This window comes from Leuciscus leuciscus, assembly GCF_965113295.1.
Source record: "Leuciscus leuciscus genome assembly, chromosome: 15".
NCBI lineage: Eukaryota > Metazoa > Chordata > Actinopteri > Cypriniformes > Leuciscidae > Leuciscus > Leuciscus leuciscus.
The window spans coordinates 35,852,618-35,871,226 of NC_138739.1; the positions used below are offsets into that span (position 1 = coordinate 35,852,618).

An 18,609-nucleotide genomic window follows, 5' to 3' on the forward strand; every position below is an offset into this window, starting at 1 on the left:
GTATGAATATAATCCGGACTCACTACATCCGCCATGTTGTCATTATCATGTGATCTATCAGCGTCAGTTGCATCGCTTCACTGCCATTCATAAATCCTCTCCTGTGGCCTCATGGGATAGTAAAGTGTCAATCATATGCACACTTCAGAATCTCACCGGAAGTAGTAGATCATCCGGGATGTTTTTCCTACTCTTTTATGAGTATAGGCCTACTGTGAATTCGGACATACTACTTATGTGACATACTGTTTTTCGCCTAGTAGGAAGTATGCGATTTCGTATGTCTTGGTGTTTAGCAGGTTTAAGGTACCAGACATAACGGGGTTGGATCTGATATTCCTGGCGTGGAGACTCGATCTAACGTTTTTGGCATTATCGGCAGGATGTCAGCATCACTTTATACTTAATTGTATTAGAATCAGATGATTTGTTCATTTCATTCAAATGTTACACTTTCAATAAAACATTTGCAATTGGTTTGTAAAAGGTGTTTTTATGCATGAGCTTGAGTTTTAGTGCAGTTTTTTTTTTTCACCAATGTGTGGCGTTTTGAGCACTTTGAAAAGGTGGATGGTTCAATTGATTATTCAATGTTTCAGGAAGTTTTGTTTCTTACATCACTGCATTCAACATTACAGTTAGGCCTACTGTACATTTTTGTGCAAAAACTTTACTAACATTATAAGTGAACCTCAAGGAACATGTTAAAACATGACCCTTTAAGTCTCTTCATATTCACTAGAGCGAGGCTGAGGGGGGATAGAAATCTTTTCAGTGTTGTTTAATTGTTTTGCTGACGAAATACAGTAAAAATGTCTTTCCAAGAAATTTTAGTAGACCAAACTCCAGACAACATGAGCTGTGAAATATTATAAGTGATCTACGAGCTTTATACAGCTTTTTACAGCGAATGCCATTGAAAACACGGTAAGACTATCCCTCACAGCCTCGCTTTCATACCTGTCATGGCGCTGCTCTGAATAAGGATTAGCGATATCCAACGAAAATTCTAAATCGTATTTATTCAACCCAGACAATAGCCTACAAAATTTCAAACTTCTAAAATATCAAAACAATCACTTTTCAAACTGCAGTGATATTTCCTTAAAATTACTTACCGCTGAAATAGTTGGATACATTTTGTGCAACTTATTTATTGAATATGGCCGTGAAAAGTTGTCAGAGGCTAAAATGCTATTCGAAAATGTAGATAAACGGACGTGATTCGCGTTTTACGAACAATTGTTGTTAAATAGCCATTAGCCTACAATTGTTAATACACTGAAATTTGTTAGGTCAGTCAGTGTAACTAAAATAAATTGCAACAAAAATTTTTATTTTCTTCATTGGATAATTTTAAGGTGTTCATGAGAAGAACAGTTTACCTTTTGGGTGAATTTTCTGGGTAGATGCCTCAGTTTCTTTAAATTCTCTGGTGGTTCACACTCATGCAATAATGGCCAAAACACAGTTCACAATAACAGCATCGCATGTCATGGTCAAGCACACGGCTGGTATATCGTGATGTAAAACCCTTTTCGGCCACTAGGTGGAAGCATCGGCTCATAATGTTAAAGGTTAATATGGTGAATATGACTGTCTGTCTGGGCATGCAGATATAGATTAAATATTAAAGGTGCATTGCGCAACTTTTCATGTTAAAAATACCCGTTTTCTAACCCATACATGCTTAAACAATTGCCTGATGGGCTGAATGAGCCCTTCTCTGATCACTGCGATTGTCTCTATAATCCTGTACAGTAAAATAAATAAGAGGGATTCGGGTCGGAATTTAAGACTGGGTGTGACGTCATGCGCGTTCACGGCACGCTCACCTGGCTATAGCCCAATTTATACTTCTGCGTCGAACTCACGCCGTAGCTACGTCGTAGGCTGTGTGTAGCGTGCGTACCCTTCGGCGTACCCTGACGTGCACCTCTCCAAAAATGTAACAACGCGTCAACTCTACGCGGACACAAGCGCTGTGATTGGTCTGCTAGGACCCCTCCCTCAGGTTTCACATGCTCCCTCTGCAAGTGTAATTGCGCGTCAACGCGGACAACGACGCAGAAGTATAAATGAAAACCAATGCGTTGCCTACAGCGTAGAGGCTCCGGCGTAGGTTCGACGCAGAAGTATAAATCAGCCTTATGTCTGGCAGGTTTGTGTATTCGCCGCCATTCTCCGTAGAAGATGGATTCTAAGAGACCGGCTTGTAGTTCATTTCAAACACCAACGCAAACTCCACGTAAGATTAAAAAAAGAAAACTTTTGTTGTTGCAGTTTCGCTTGCCGCCAGAGGGGGCATAGTTCTGCAAAAACTCAGAGACTTGCGCAATGCACCTTTAATGTGAATTTTTACTTACAAAAAAGGACATCTACATTATTCAATTCAATGTTTATAAGTCAATTTAATTACAAAATATACAGTTGGCAAAATGTATAGCCTACTACTAAATTTATTTTATTTTATTTTTTATTTATCTTTTTTAAAGAATCAATTAAACATTTAGCAGAACTTTTGATTATATATATTGCATATTAATTATTATAAATCATATAAATATCCAAGGACCCCATCCCCATCTTTATGAAAAAAAGTTCATAATCAAATTAATAAGCAACCACTGAATAGAACAATACAAAAAAGGAATAATTTTAAAGCTTAGAATCTCAGCTTTTGAATGCTTCTAACTCTTAACGAGTGCTGAGTAGTCCCTTTAAAACAGATCACAGATAGTTGAAAATTGCACATCATTTTTTACAGCATATTATTACAATTAAAATGAGCCCAAAATGAACATAATCTATTGCGTCGATCACAAGATATTCCTCATGGAGGAACAATTTTAAAAATACCCTTTAGGGGGCGTCAATGACTGAACAAAAAGGCTATCTTGGTTCCAAATGCTGGAACTTTTGATTACTTTATGCAATCACCACAAAATTTGATCCAAATACAGCTCGCATGTAAAGAGTCTTCACCCAAAAAAATAAAATACATTTTTTTCTTATTTCCTTCCTGTGTTATTCCATGTCAAATAAGAAAGATATGCTAAAATAATAAAATATGTCTTTTATTAGCAGTTTCTCAGCATGAGAATGTCCTAATGTAAATTTTTTTGAAAAGTGTTCTATCAAACGATACCTACCTTTTGACTCCCCTTGCAATAGTTTTGGAGTTATGAGTCTTCAGTTCTCTTACGAGAGGTCTCTCGTACTGCGTAAGTATCTTACGCTGGGGGAAAATCCCTTTTCCGCGAGATATTGAAGCCAAAAAATTATCCTTAATTTTGTATTATTGTAAAACGCGTTGCGGCAGCATACAGACATAGGCAAGACGGCACGTGTGCCTATTGGCTGTTCTGCGGCAACTGCAGCAGCCTATCGAGCGAGGCCTAGCGTGACGTCAGACCCAATGAGGGTGCTTCGCGCCCACTGCGTCACGTCCCGCCGAAACGGGCGTGGCTTATGCCTATAAATACAGCTCGCAGGCAGCTGATATCTGATTTTTCATCTCTTCAGCGAAGCACACGATGGCATCGCTGGATCCGGAGAGAAGCCGCGCCGTCTGAGGAAGCACTTGCAGCGGGACGAGTCGTCACTGAAGTTGCTGGCCGCGCCGCCTTCAATCGCCTTCCTGCTGCGCTATCCGGCGCCTATATCCTTTTCACTCTCTGTTGTGTGTGCCGCGACACACACTGTCTAAAAGAGCTTGCGTCTTTTAAAGATGCCTTCCTGCGGCTCGTGCAGAGCCACACTCAGCGACAGGGACCGCCATGTTATCTGCGTTTCCTGCCTGGGTGAGGATCATGCAGCTCTCGCGCTCGCTGACGGCGGCTGCCATCACTGCGAGCTACTGCCTATGGCGACTCTGAGGACTCGCCTGGCATATTTCACTGAGACTGCACCTCCGCCCGCTGGACGGCGCGCTAAGCTGGCTCTGCCTTCAAAAGCTTGCCGCATGACGTCAACCCTGCTCGGTCGCGCTTTCTCCGCCGCTGGGCAGGCTGCGTCAGCGCTGCATACTATGGCCACACTGCAAATTTTCCAGGCCGATCTCCTCCGAAAGCTGGACGAGAATGGACCAGATGCAATTTGCGTGCCAGACTTGAGAAGTGCTACGGACCTCGCTCTCCGTGCTACTAAGTCTGCTGCACAGGCCATAGGACGGAGCATGGCCTCTCTCACTGTGACTGAGAGACACCTATGGCTAACGCTCTCTGAGATGTCTGAGTCTGAGCGCGCCGCGTTCCTCGACGCTCCGCTTTCTCCCGCTGGCCTCTTCGGAACTTCCGTCAAAGATTTCGCGGAAAGATTCGCCGAGGTACAGAAAGCGTCACAGGCTATGAAGCACTTCCTGCCGAAGCGCTCCAGTTCTGCAGCAGGCCGTGCGAAACCGTCTGCTCAGAGCTCACAGCCTCAGCCTCCGCCCACCGCCACCACTTCGCAGCGCCGACAGGCCCGAAGCGCGAGACCACGCTCTCGCTCATCTGGCCGCCGCCCCGCCCCGCGTGGGCCGCGGCCCAGGATTGCGGCAAAGCCCGAGGCCCCGAAGTCGTCCTAGCACGCCTAGGGAAACGACGGTGTCCAAGTCCCGCTGCGGCCGGACTTCCACCAAAACTCATCGCTCGTTCAGTTCCAAGAAATGTGACTGTTCCAGTGTATTTTGCAATCAACAAGCCGGTTCCACTGCCCGCTTGCCTGCACACAAATGCCGTTTTTACGGCTACCCAGATAAATCCCATAAAGAGTGTATTTTCTGGTGTCCCGGCCACGGCCGATGGTGTTATGAGTGTAGACAAAATGCCCACTGCCCAGTGCCCATTCCTACACACAAGCCTACACTCAATTGGGCGAAGAGTTCTCTGTCCCCCAGACAGATAATATCTTTTCTGGGCACAGAACTGAACTCGCTGTCTATGATAGCGCGACTGTCACCACAGCGCGTGCTAGACATTCAGCGCGCAGCGAGCTCTTTCCGCTGCAGCACATCTGTCCCGCTCAAGAAATTTCAGAGGATGCTAGGTCCCATGCCCTCAGCATCATCAGTTCTTCAGCTGGGCTTGCTTCGCATGCGCCCGCTACAGTTCTGGCTGAAAGCGCGAGTGCCGCGCCGAGCGTGGGCTTCCGGTCTGCTTCGTCTCAAGGTCAATCAGAAATGCATCGCAGCTCTGAAACCTTGGAAAGCAAACGACTGGTACCAATCAGGTGTAAGCCTGGGGACTTCCTCGAGTGTGAAGGTGGTGTCTACGGACGCATCCACCTCGGGATGGGGAGCGCTGCTCGAGGTCAGACCTTTCTTCGGCCAATGGTCAGAACGGGAGAAGCTTCTGCACATAAACTGCCTCGAAATGCTGGCAGTAGACAACGCGCTGACGCGTTTTTGTCCCCAAATACGAGGACACCACGTCCTGGTCCGTTCAGACAACATGTCAGTGGTGTCCTACATAAATCACCAAGGCGGCCTCAGGTCCCGAAACCTGCACAGGCCGACAGAACGCCTCCTGGTGTGGGCTCAGCGCAACCTGCTCTCGCTGAGAGCAGCGCATGTGCCAGGGCTCCTAAACGTAGGACCGGACAGACTGTCCAGGAACAATGTTCCGACAGGCGAGTGGTCTCTACACCCACAGACAGTCCAGCTGCTGTGGAAGAAATTCGGCAGAGCGGAAGTAGACCTGTTCGCGTCTCAAGAAAACGCTCACTGTCTGGAATTTTTCTCCAAGAGCAGGGACGCGCTGGCTCATGTATGGCCCCGCCGCCCGCTCTATGCCTTTCCTCCCATCTCTCTCCTGCCTCAGGTGATAGAGCGGATCAGGGAAGAAGGATGCTCAGTGCTACTCATAGCGCCGTTCTGGAAAAACCAACCCTGGTTCCCAGTTCTGATGCAGCTAGCGAGCACTGCCCCATGGCCAGTGCCAGTGAGGAGGGACCTCCTCTCTCAGGCCAAGGGCTCGATTTGGCATCCGCGCCCAGAGCTGTGGTCCCTTCATGTTTGGGCCATCAACGGGTACCCGCTGACCTCCCAAGCGGAGTGTTAAACACGATCACGCAGGCCAGAGCTCCGTCTACGCGACGTCTCTATTCCTCGAAATGGTCAGTGTTCTCCAGCTGGTGCACAGCTCGTGGCGTGTCGCCCCCAGACTGTGGGGTGACGGAGGTTCTCTCCTTCCTACAAGAGCTGTTGGACAAGGGCAGGTCCCCTTCCACGCTCAAAGTTTATGTGGCGGCCATAACAGCGTTCTCAAAAACAACGCTTGGTCAGTCAATAGGAAGGAACGATTTAGTCATCCGCTTCCTTAGAGGAGCTAAGAGACTGAATCCTCCCAGACCTCCCTCAGTCCCTGTATGGGACCTTTCTGGGCTTTCGCCCTTGGGTCTTTGGTGTCAGATCCCAGCACGCACGGCGTTTTACATTGGGTCCCCTAGCGTAAAATACTTACGCAGTACGAGAGACCTCTCGTAAGAGAACGTACTCGGTTACTAACGTAACCTCGGTTCTCTCTAGAAGAGGGAACGAGTACTGCGTATCTTGCCGTGCATGCAGCTTCGGCGATGAAAAAACAGAGATCAGCTGCCTGCGAGCTGTATTTATAGGCCTAAGCCACGCCCGTTTCGGCGGGACGTGACGCAGTGGGCGCGAAGCACCCTCATTGGGTCTGACGTCACGCTAGGCCTCGCTCGATAGGCTGCTGCAGTTGCCGCAGAACAGCCAATAGGCACACGAGCCGTCTTGCCTATGTCTGTATGCTGCCGCAACGCGTTTTACAATAATACAAAATTAAGGATAATTTTTTGGCTTCAATATCTCGCGGAAAAGGGATTTTCCCCTAGCGTAAGATACTTACGCAGTACTCGTTCCCTCTTCTAGAGAGAACCGAGGTTACGTTAGTAACCGAGTACGTTTTCTCCTCTTAAGGTCCCGCTACACATTTAATAGGCCTAAGTTAAAAAAATTGGCCTTTATAAAAGTAAATAACGTCCTGGGTTAATTATTATAAATGTGCAGATTTAAATGTGAAAAGCTGAGCAATTGGATTTGGTCAATGTGATCCATGCATCAAGTGACAGCAAAATGTTAATCAAACAACTTAAAAGAGAATCACTCACTGCTTTTGACTGAAAAACTTTTAGCTTTAAAGGGGACATATCATGAAAATCTGACTTTTTCCGTGTTTAAGTGCTATAATCAGATCCCCGGTGCATCTACCAACCCAGAAAATGTGAAAAGTGAAACCCAGTAACTTTGTTTTGGTAAACCTTTCTCTGCAAACATGTCAAAAATAAGCCGATCAAATTTTGTTCCCCTTTTGACATAGAAAGGGGATCTTATAATAATATTACCGCCCCTTAATCTGCATGTTTTCACCCACAGCGCAGCCATTTGGTTTTCGCAAGCAACAACAGTGTAACCAGTTCTAATGCAATGGCAAAAGTTTGAGCAAAGCATGCAATCTCTTCTGTTGTTGCTGCACAGACGACCACTGAACACTATTAGAACAAAAAAATGTGTCTTATAAAGACCTCAGGGAACTGTGTTAACTTGTGTAAAAGTTAAACATGATGGTACAGGCGATGTGATGAATCAATGTAACTCCACAACAACTACATAGAAGTTTCCACTAACCATTCAGAAATGTCCAGGTGCGTCGAAAAGTTGCACAAAAGAGGGTATTTAAAAACACTGTTGTTGTTGTTTCTTATTAATTTACTCACTTGTGCCATCGAAATGTTGTATTAATGCAATATCACACTCGTAGCAGTGCGATATTGCTCTATATAAGAACACTGCAATTACCTACATCCGAATCACAGCCGTGCTGATATACAGCCATATCGCATTGCTACGAGTGTGATTTTGCTCCCAGCAAGCAATAGCCGTCATTTCACCGTCTCGGTTAAATATAGACCCGATATAGTCCGGCTATGTGTAACCCACTTCTAGCCAAATAACATTGAATCTTGTTACATGTAATTTTTCCCCAAAATAACTTGCAAAATGTATGATATTCCATCATGTAAGCAAAGTCAACTGTGATTACAAGGTGTTTGGTTTCATTTCTTTGACATGTTCTATGTGTAGCTGTGCGTAGACACGATCTAGCTCGTATAGTCAGCCCGGCTATTTGTAGCCCACTTGTAGTCAAAACTGATTAATTGTAGTTTTAATTAATTGTAGGGCAGGCAACGCATGAGATGGTTGATGATATCCCATCATGTTCGCATTAATATCTACAAGGTGCCAGTGTTGATCTGTAGTCACGATTCAGCTCTGAATTGGACGGGCTATGTGCAGTCTGCTTTTAGCCCACCCGGCGAAATCGAGGCAATCAGTGGTCTACGTTTAATGGCTTGTCTAGCCCTGATTTAGACCAGCGAAGTATTGCCAAAATAGTCTTAAAATTGTTTACATGTTTTTCGCCCAAGCAGCTTCATGTTTGCTGTCACACATTTATAAAAAAAAATTTAAATTAAATAAAATGCAATTACATTTCTCAACCGCTAGATGGCAACAGCCCTACTGAGACATGACTACTGACAACGCGAGCTTTGTAGTTAGTAGAGATCACCGTTCTCGCGATCGCGCGATAAATTTCCACCATTTTAAACATTTTAAACGAGCCAGAGCATTGCATTCAGCTGTCACACGGAGCTTAACAGCACGTTACAAAGAATTGGGAAACATCCTACGGGGAAATGTAGATCATGTGAGCAATCTGAATCTGTACAGCATGTTCTTATGGAATGTAAGGAATATGAGAGAGAGAGAGGAGAGAACTAAGAGCCGCACTGCAAAAGGAAAGTGTTAGTTTCACAGTAGAAAACATGTTGCAAAGATCAGGAAACATTAGGAGGCATGTATATAAATACTTGAGGGAAACAGGGTTAATGTATAGGGTTTAAGGTGTGTGTTTTTTTTTTGTTTGTTTTTTTTTTTTTTCTGCCATCGAATGTACCATACTCCAGTCCGGTAAGTGGCGGCAATGCACCTATAAGCTGGATGCCAGCCGCCAACCAAATCCAAAAGAAGAAGAAGAAGAAGAAGAAGAAGAAGCAGCGTTCAGCTGTCGGTCAAAGAGAACAGGTAAAAGACATTCCTACTTTTGTCTTGTAAGTATCTGTGTTTTCGTTTTGACATGTGCTCATTTTTTAGCTAAATTATTGTTGGAATCGTGTTTTTTTGTGTTGTTGGAATCGTGACATTTTAGTGGGTAACAGTGTATCATGGTACACAGTGGCGGACTGGGACAATAATTCAGGCCGGGAATTTGACTCCACTGCCAGGCCACCTCTGCTGCTGCAGTCACCACCACCCTATTCATGTAATCTACTGGACTGATAAACTTGTAGGCTAACCCTATTAATGAACCAGGTAGACTACCAGATGCAATATAAATGAATAAAAAAATAACCCTTAAAAACTCACTAGGAATACACCATTTATACTACCAAACCAATGACAAATAGAAAATTGGCTTTTTAAAAGAGATAATAAGAGACACATTCACATGTTGAAATATTTACATTTTATGTATTTTCAGTGCTCAACTCTAGGGGTGGGCGATATGGCAAAAATATAATATCACGATTTTTTTCAGAAAAATCACGATTCACGATTTTATCACGATTCTTTTTTTAATGTTGGTTTTACTATTTTGTGACTGAGCATTACAGCCAAACTAATGTCCATATTTTAAAAACAAAGCCTTAGGTAACAAAATATAAAATAGAAAAGAATAGCAGACAGGGGCGAAGATATTTTTTTTGTCATTTTCTTTGTTATTAAATATTAAGATCACAGATACACATTACACATACACAACTTAATATACAAATTAAATAAACAGTGCTTTATGTTTTCAGCTGCAGTAGGTGTATTTAACAGTAGCATTGAAGAAAGTACTTAAAATAACAAAAATAACAAATATGAAAATAAAACAAAACATAGACTTCACTGTATAAATTATACATTGATACTTATTAAAGCTACTATTAAAAGTTATCAGTCAGGAGCAGTAAGTGATTTTCTCTTTGCATTTTGTTGTTTTATTAACATTAAAGGGATAGTTCTCCTAAAAATGCTATTTGTCATAAGTTACTCTCTCAAGTTGTTTTAAACTCGAATAAGTTTCTTTCTTCTGTTGAAAATAAAAGTTATTTGGAAGAATGTGGGTAACCAAACAGTTGATGTACCCCAGTGACTTCCATAGTATATTTTTCTCCTATGGAAGTCAATGGGGACCAGCTAGGGTGACCAGACGTCCCGAAAAATTCGGGACAGTCCCGAAATCTAAACTGTTGTCCCGAATCCCGAATCTGGCCCTAATTGTCCCGAAAATTATACTAAAGCAAAATATTGAGTAGTTATTGTCTGATAAACATTAAAAACTGTCTGCGGAGGTTGAGGCCGGCGACACACTGGCTGCGTGGCGTGTCCGTTTTTATTTCGGCTCCCCTGTTAACAGGTTAGAGCTTGCACACTGCCTGTGTGACACGCGCGCCTCGAGACGCGTGGAAAACGCGTGCATGCTATAAATAGAACCGACGCCTATTTTTCAGGCGACAGCAAGCGTGTTGGAAGCGTTTCCAGGAAAAATAGAATAGGAAAAGATGTTTGTATGTCATTTTGACATGAAAACATATTAATAAATGACATTTTGATGTTTGAAAGTTTAAGTTTTTACATAAATGCAGATATAAATGTAATAAAAAAAATATATGATCGATTTTCAAATATTGCACCTGTCAATACAGAACGAAATATTCTGTAGCCTATTTTGCCTATTATTAGAGCGCAAGTTGCTGCAGCCGTGAGGACAAAATACTTCACTACACAATTATCTCGTTATTTTCGTTTAAGCTTATTAGCGTTAGGCTATACTGAGAGGTCTGATTTACGCACTGTTACTTACAACAGTCATTGTTTTGTGGCAGACTAAAGAATAATGACAGACTGTTGATCTTTGAATAAAAATATGTTTGGTTCAGGTTTGAAATTCATTATCTTTTATTATAGGCTACGCAGTCTAATATCATAGAAGCCCCACATCCCGTCACCCCAGACCCCAGACCCATAGACCCCCCCCCCCCGGTCCCGAATTTCAGCCAATCTCATCTGGTCACCCTAGGACCAGCTACTGTTTGGATAGCCACATTCTTCAAAATATTAATATTAGAAAGATATATTAGAAAATATTAAAAGGAAATTAATACAGGTTTGGAATAACATTAGAGTGCGTAAATAATGAGAGAATTTTTATTTTGGGGTGAACTATCCCTTTAAGGAGAAGCGGCAGCGTGTTTACTATTACTACTGTCTCTTTAAGAGTTGCGCACGACGCGTCTATTATACACGCATTTGACAAGCAGATTTTCTCTCAATTTTCTCAAGTTTGCGTTCACTTTAGACATAACCGACTTTGTTTATGTAAACCTTGTGTGTATTTGACAGTATTAGCACAATAAGACTCAAAAGATAACTTAGTCCAGTATCCAGGCGCTGGTAGACAGGCTTTTAGTGCATGTGTATGGCAAGCCAAGAGGCTCAGAAATACGCCATAGATTAATCGCGTTTAAAGCCAAACGCCGTCAAATACGGCGTTTTAAACCGTATTGGACGCCGTAAAATACGCCGTTGTAATTACAAACGCCGTAAAAGACGCGCGAAATACGTCAATGACGCCGTATTTGACGGCGTTTTAGTGTGCATGGAAAGCGCCGCTTTTTACGCCGTTCATCTCGCCATATGACGCCGTAAAAAACGCCGTTTTGGTTGCACAGAGCGCGCGCTATTTTACGACGTTTTGCTTATAGTATAATGAGACACGCCCGCTGATTTCCACAGCCAGTAAGTTTGAACTGTTCTCTCCCAATCAATGATGAACTGAGTCAGACCAGACGAATTCAGCACAGATCATTTGTGGTAATCCAATTCGTATGCTCCCAAGGAATTATTAATTTTATGTATTAAAATAATCCAAGCTAAATAATAAACTGAAATTAAAGAAAATATTAAAGAACATTTAAATCAATAAAGCAAAATGAATAGGATTTTCACATTTTAAAAGGGTGTCACACAGGGCTTAATTTGAGCCGGAACATGTGAACATGGGTGACACATGACTTGCGCGCTTGTTGTGCTAGTTGAGATTGCTGTTAGCCTCGATCGTTTCACTCAGGGGAAAAATGTCAAAAAGACAGCAAAGTTTGCTTAACTTTTTCAAATAGGCTGGCCAGTCAGATCCCAAACAAGCAAAAATCGTTTCCGCTGATCAAGAATGTGGAAACCATGGTGGACACAGCAGTAGTATCGACATATCATCTCGTTATTTCGACATAATAAGGGGACATTCTAATTTGCAATAAGCCACATTAAGCGTTCTTATAATGGTTTTCTATGGGGGGGAAATACTTAACGTGTAATTGCGTTCTGGGCTCATCTGATTTTTTTTTTTTTTTTTTTGTACATAGCATAGCCCACATTGTTATGATTTTAGTATCATAATGATTAATAAATGCACGCACAATTATCCGTGAACTTGATTTGAACAAATGCCTTTCAACTTGTGTGTGCAAAATTCAGTATTAAATGAATGTGCAGCAATTTGTACAAATAGAGAGTCTGTAGGCCTACTGTACTGTTGTAGCCATTAAATAAGCGCATTTAGTTTCATATTTGTTAAAATATTATATATAAATATGTAATTTTTTTTCCATTTATGTTGATTTATGAAAAGTGAACAGCACGAGTAAGATAGGATGCGCAATATGAGACATGGAGAGGTTCAGACATGATTTTGACCACTTCATTAAGTTTTGTTTTGTAGAAAACCTTTCTTTAAAGTGAATTTCGTTTTGTGTAAATTGTATCTTAATTTTAATAAATTTTTCATCAACCAATTGCGGACAATATAATCATGGAGGCGCCCGCGCGGTCTCTTGCATTGCACGTTAACTGGAGCGCATCTCATCCTAACACTTAACGAAACTCAGTGTATGCCTCACACAGACATGAGAAATACATCAAATACACAAAGCTTGAAATGTCTTTAAACTAAATAATTCAAAAAAAAAAAAAAAAAAAAAAGGCTAGGCCTACTCTCTGATTATGTAATCCGTTATGTGCATTTCTCTCTAGGTGCGTTCACTTATGGCGATCGTCAACTTCATGTTTGCAGCAGACAGTCAGAAACACTAGTTTATTAATAAAAATCAATGCACACGTCACCGGATTTACAAATGCACATCTTGCTTGTTGCACGCACACATATTATGTCGAAATAACGAGATATTATGTTGATATAACATTATTATTAATAATAGCCTACATCTTTTTGAATATTTGATTGTGCTGAATGCTGAATGTTGCGCTTGTTCAATTTAATACAACTTTAATTGTGATCATTAAAATAATTGAATATTAAATATTTAGTGGACAAGTTTTGCGCTGCTCCCCCTGTCAATGATCTAGCACCCCCTCAGCACATGCGTTAAAAATTCTCTGGCGCCGCCCCTGCAGTAGGCAATGTAATTTTTTTTTTTTTTTTCGTTACCTCCAACCCCCGTTTTGAGTCGCCGGATACGCCCGAAATGAATCCAGTTTGTTGATAAAAAATTATAATTCTCATTTCCGTTTAGTTTAAGTTTTTCAACTAATAGTTATATTTTCCTTTATTTCAGGTTTATTTCGATTAGCATTTAAATGTTTTTAATAGTTTTAGTTTTACTTTACTAACCCTGCCTGGGCAAAACATCGACAGAACTGTCAATTTTACAACTCTTTCAAGCCACGAATTTTTACAAATATTCACGAATTATTTAATGCCGGTCTGGGACACAATATTAGGCCAATCACACTCATCCAGGCCAATTAACCTACAGCTATTGTTGCAAGCATAATTTACATTTCTTTTAAGAATAATGACTCAAATGTGGGAAAGAAATAACTAGGCTATGTTATTTTTATTTATTTATTTATTGTCATTTGCTGAGTTTGCTCCCCTTGCACCTTATGTTTTATCTTTTAAAATGACGGAAATTATTTCAAAATTCGTATTTTAAAAACGGCTTTACTCACTGAACTTTCCACAAACGGTTGACTTTTTCCCCCAAGTCGTTTATTTCACTATGAACTGGACGATCGAAAGGGCAAAATATTTGAATCTTCATTTTACAAAAATATATTGGATATAACGAAATGTAATAATGCTATTTAATGAATACATAATCAATGTAATATGAATAAAACACGAATTTAATTAGCCTACAAAAATCGGAACACTAATTCTGGAAGGAGATAGCTTATAGACATAGGCTACCAACAAACCTGCCACATTTTTTAGAAATAGCAAAAAATACATTCGTCTTATTTTTTTCAAATAGGCCTATTTAAAACACAAATTCATAGGGCATTCTATGGGTTATAATATTTTGTGTTATTCAGCACTTAGATGGAAATGTGCCGAGTCAAGCCAATACGACCTGGATTATTTTCCTTGTTTAATAACTCCTCATATATGAGCATAAGAATTGGATTAAATGATCCGTGCTGAATTCGTCTGGTCTGACTCAGTTCATCATTGATTGGGAGAGAACAGTTCAAACTTACTGGCTGTGGAAATCAGCGGGCGTGTCTCATTATACTATAAGCAAAACGCCGTAAAATAGCGCGCGCTCTGTGCAACCAAAACGGCGTTTTTTACGGCGTCATATGGCGAGATGAACGGCGTAAAAAGCGGCGCTTTCCATGCACACTAAAACGCCGTCAAATATGGCGTCATTGACGTATTTCGCGCGTCTTTTACGGCGTTTGTAATTACAACGGCGTATTTTACGGCGTCCAATACGGTTTAAAACGCCGTATTTGACGGCGTTTGGCTTTAAACGCGATTAATCTATGGCGTATTTCTGAGCCTCTTGGCTTGCCATACATGTGAGCTTCACATGTACGCGCTGAGAAACGCACACGTTAGAACAGCGCATCAGCACGCGAATTAAATGTTTAACCGACAAGGCATTAAAGCACTGCACTGCGTCTGCATTCGTAGTTGCACACCAGCCTATCACATGCCAGGCTGATGGTCTGCACAGCGGCAGCCGGCAGGCCAGAACGACCGTCAGGCCACCGGGAAATGTCCCGGTGCTCCCGATGGCCAGTCCGCCCCTGATGGTACATGCACGTGTACTGTAACCCCATGTTTCCATATGCCCATAAAAACTTGAATTATCTAAATCCAAAGGTGTAAACATGAAACATGTGCAAACTATTATAAAGTGTTATGAAAGCCACAAATATATTTTACTCTTTTCTTTAGATCATTATGATATGAAAATAGCATTTCCTCACTAAAGCGCTCATCTTTGACAAAGTCCATCATTGATTTGAACTATAATATTGAATTTGTCTGAACAATGGCTTGTTACATACAGTGAGAGCATAAGCTAATAGAGTAGAATCATATTTGTCATCGTACAAGCGCAATAAGATGAAGTTTCATTCAAAATGCCTTCATTCATTCAAGTTTGAAACTTTCAAATAAATTTTATAATACAGCATAAAAAAAATACAATTATTGGCTATATATAATTTGCAATTATAAAAAGTATCCGGCAGTATATCAATAATGCAAATAGCTCAGATGTGCATTAAAACCTAAACAGAACACATACACACACACGCACACAAAACAGTACAGGTGAATGAATTAGTCCATGCACATTTGAGGTTAAACTGTCAACAATGCTTTTCTTGTGGAAATTATTTTTTTCTTATTTGGCAGATGCTGTGACGACCAACTTCCCAGCAGCAACAGAGTTTTATATTTTATTATCTTAAGTTGTTGATGTTCCATATCTTTTTTATCATTTTATATTGTATTTTTAATATTTGATTTGGTCATTTTTATGTTTTGATCATTTTGTAAGTTGTTAATGTTCTTTTTCTAAATAAAACCTTTATATTTAATTTGTTTGGATGGATTGTCATTTATGAGAACCTGTTATATTTGAGTGAAAAGAAATCCTTTAGCCATAATTTTGTTGTCTATTACATGTATGTAGTCGTTTAATAGCCGTCTATTTGATGACTAGTCTATTCTTGGGCTATGGTTAGACGTCTTATTCTTGGGCTATGGTTAGACGTCTGTTAGATTTTCACTGACAGCCCAAATTCAGCCTTGTTTTAGCCTAGACGTCTGGGCTGTGTTTTGACGGCTATTAGACGTCTTTTAGACGCAAAATTGCTTGCTGGGTTATAATATAATTAAAAATCTAACAACAATCAGTGTAATGACAATTTAATTCTTTGCATGAAAACACTTGAATTAGCCTAATTGAACACTGTCTGTGTGTATTAAAACTTCTGAATTATATTCGTATAGACCTGCAACAGTGATAAGGTAAAGCTAAGAGTGGTCCAGACCAACCTTACGAACATATGAATTACAGAAGGTATTCTTAACTAAGAACATTTCGGGAAACACGTATTAACGATAAGGTTGGCTACAGCTTAAGGTGTAACTTAAGAACGACGTAGCGTTGAGAAGGTTTCGGGAAACGCAGCCCAATGCATCAGTGGCAAGGAACCAAAACTCCATCAGGTGGCAGAATACGCTGATTTCACGCAGCCGTTATTTTGAAATCGAAAGCGAGGCTCCGGTGGGAAGAAAACCGGAAGTGTCGCCTTTAATCACAGGAGAGTCGTGAATGCGATGGCGTATTGTTGTGTTTAATGATGTTGTGTCAATTCTAAAAATGTACAAACATTTCTTTCATACTTTAGACTATATACAGTGAAATTCATTTATAAATAAAATATTTTTTTATATATATAATTCAGAATGTAAAAAACGAAGCAGGAATGAACTATATACATATCCTATATTGGATATTAACATCCAATAGTGTAAATCGCGGCAGCAGCTTCAGGTTGGTAGTCCAAGGCATTGTTGTTTATCTTTACTTCCGGGGTTCTTCCCACCGGAGCCTCACTTTCGATTTCAAAATGGCGGCTGCGTGAAATCAGCGTATGGAGAAAAATAAAATAATACATAGGAGCTGTGTCCCAATGTGAAGACTGCATCCTTCGAAGGCTGCGGACTTCAAATGATGCAGCCTATGCGTCCTCCGAACGACACACCATGTAGCCTTCGTAGGATTTCCTAATTGTGCAGCCAGGTGTTCCCGATTACCGCTCCAGGCGCCAAGCAACGGTGCGAGAGTATGCTGCCATCCTGACAATTCATTTGATATAATTAAGTAAACAGCTATGGAGCCAGAATTGGCTATTGTCATTTTTATGTTTTATATTTTACTGGAGGACCAGGTCATGTAGGCCTACTTTCGGCTTAGCCGAAGATTCAAATGTTCATTTATATCTTACCTTGATGCGATTTTGTAGGCTAGTGTATTCTTTTTATTATGCACATAAATGGACCATGGTAAATATATTTACACAGGTTTTCAACCCTATTTGAATATAAAACTCAGTCGAATATAAAAAGTCCAGTACGAATGTTACTCCCACTCGTCATCGGCAGCTGTCAGTCACTGTTGCTAGGCGACAAGAACAATCCTCCGTAGGCTAGACCGGTCCGAGCGCTTCAGATGCACCCTTTGAAATGGGACGGTGCTGTAGTTAGCAACAATTTGTTAATATTGTGACAATAGGCCTACATTTTGTTAGTTTAATTTTCAAAATAACCAGTGGTGGTATGTAAGGAACTACATCGTTAATACTCGAAGTGATTTTCCCACACAGGACAGCAACACTACAAAATTATTTTACAATATGATGCATTGTTTTACAATAAACTACACAAAAGTATATAGTTTAAATGTATCAACCTTGAAAATATTCAGAAGTAAAATGCAACATATGCAGTAATATAAAAGCAGAACCATCCTGGGTTTTTTTTCCTCCAGAATTCCTTTACTTTAATGTACTTAAGGTATCAAGAGTAAGAGTATGCAAGATAAGTTTGCTTAACTAAGGTTTGAAATATATGACTAGTAGTTTTTCCCCAAAGCGGTATTAGTGGTTATTTAAAGTACTTCAGTGTAATAAAGTATCTCAATATTTATTCCATGAGTCAGCCCTGCAAACCCGTTGGTAGACGTGGATAGTGTAAATATGCAGTCAAACACTCTGGAGAATATCCCAGATGATGTCCCACCAGCAGGAGGCCTTACCAGGGTCTCTTTTGTGGAGCCCATCCCGGTCCAGCAGCACACCAGGGTCTCCCACTCAGCTGAATAAAAGTCTACATCATTTTTTCTTATTTTATGTACTGTAAATTTAAATGTTTATGTTGATTTTGATATGTTTAAAATATGTTGTAAATAGTTGGGGGAAAAAAGTTATAGAAGAATTTGTTTCATGTAGAAATTATGACTGTCATTACAAAAATAAACAATGTCCCGAGCAATGAATTCTCTTTTATTTACACATTTAAAGTTGCATAATTTTTTTTTCCTTTTAAAAAATATAAGAGAAAAAAAGTTAAACAAGAATATATATATATATATATATATATATATATATATATATATATATATATATATATATATATATATATATATATATTTCTCAATGATTCTTTCAAGAGGAGA

At 40.6% G+C, this 18,609-nt stretch overlaps 1 protein-coding gene across 2 annotated transcripts in view; it reads right to left on the minus strand.

Annotated features, from left to right (window-relative positions):
- Positions 1-18,609, minus strand: part of LOC309475218 (V-set domain-containing T-cell activation inhibitor 1-like) — a 194,946-nt gene that overhangs the window by 48,903 nt on the left and 127,434 nt on the right. The gene's annotated exons all lie outside the window — the stretch shown is intronic.